This window comes from Benincasa hispida, chromosome 3 (assembly GCF_009727055.1).
Source record: "Benincasa hispida cultivar B227 chromosome 3, ASM972705v1, whole genome shotgun sequence".
In the NCBI taxonomy this organism is placed as follows: Eukaryota; Viridiplantae; Streptophyta; class Magnoliopsida; order Cucurbitales; family Cucurbitaceae; genus Benincasa; species Benincasa hispida.
The window spans coordinates 63133910-63135104 of NC_052351.1; positions in this window are offsets into that span (position 1 = coordinate 63133910).

The following is a 1195-nucleotide window of genomic DNA, read 5'->3' on the forward strand; positions in this document are numbered from 1 at the left end:
ATATTTCGGGCACGATGAGATTGGAGCGATCCGAACGTGTCACACCCCCTCCCAGATTACCCTTTTATTCTGGAAGAGGATATGACCGTGGTAGCTACTTGCTCTACTGCCAACACTCACCACCCAACCCTTCTATTCTAGATACCAACCTGTTCATCTTTATTAGTAATATATGCAAACAGCTAACCTTCCTTAAGTTCTTATGAAGATTACATAATTACAAGCATACAACCAAGACATATTTTTATAGAAAAATATTCACAGGTGGCCCAAACATTCCCACAGAAACCCTAGTCCCTCAAAAACATGTGCACATAAACAAATTATCAACCGAAGTCTTTAAATAATCTGAGTCTTTCGGTGGCAAGCAGCAATAGGATCAACCTTGAGGAAATTGACCGCTACCTGAAAAGGGAAAACACAGAAAATTCTGTGAGCTAAAAACTCAATGAGTGACTATAGAATCGTAAAGCAACAAGCGTAGCATCACTATAAACACGTAAATATACCAATGAGTAAACTCAAGCAATTGCTATATGTAGCTGTAAACCACTCTCAGACACCATTAAACATTATTATTCCCTAGTTGAGAATGAGCCTAAACGCTTTAGCTCCCAAATGTTTATTATCGACCAAGAGACCCATACTTCGGTCTCTCATTCATAACTGCCTACGTGCACGTGGCTACACTAAGTACCATCATATTTTAGGTACTTCCGCTCAGGTACCTTCTCAAATTTTTCCTTCAGTATCGAGCTACTATGATACCTTCTCATATGTCATTCGGTATCAAATTGGCCAGATACCTTCTCAAATGTCCTTCGGTATCAAATTGGCCAGGTACCTTCTCAAATGTCCTTCGGTACCTAATTGGTTAGATACCTTCTCAAACGTCCTTCGGTGTCTAATGTATATTTTGTAACATCAAATTGAGTTCCATTGCCTAGTATTTACACAAGAGCTGTTCCATTGCCACTCATTTACACATGAACTCATTCTCTCATAGCTTTCCTCTAGGAAGCATATAACAAAATCAGAAACATGGCTTTTGTAATGGTTACACAACATACCTTGGCCGGTGTTATACACATACAAGTCGGGAAACATGCATTAAGTTATTCTCCAACCATTTGTTGCTTGAGGAAGTATAAATACATCATTAATGTCACTGTGCTTTACTTGATCATATATGCAT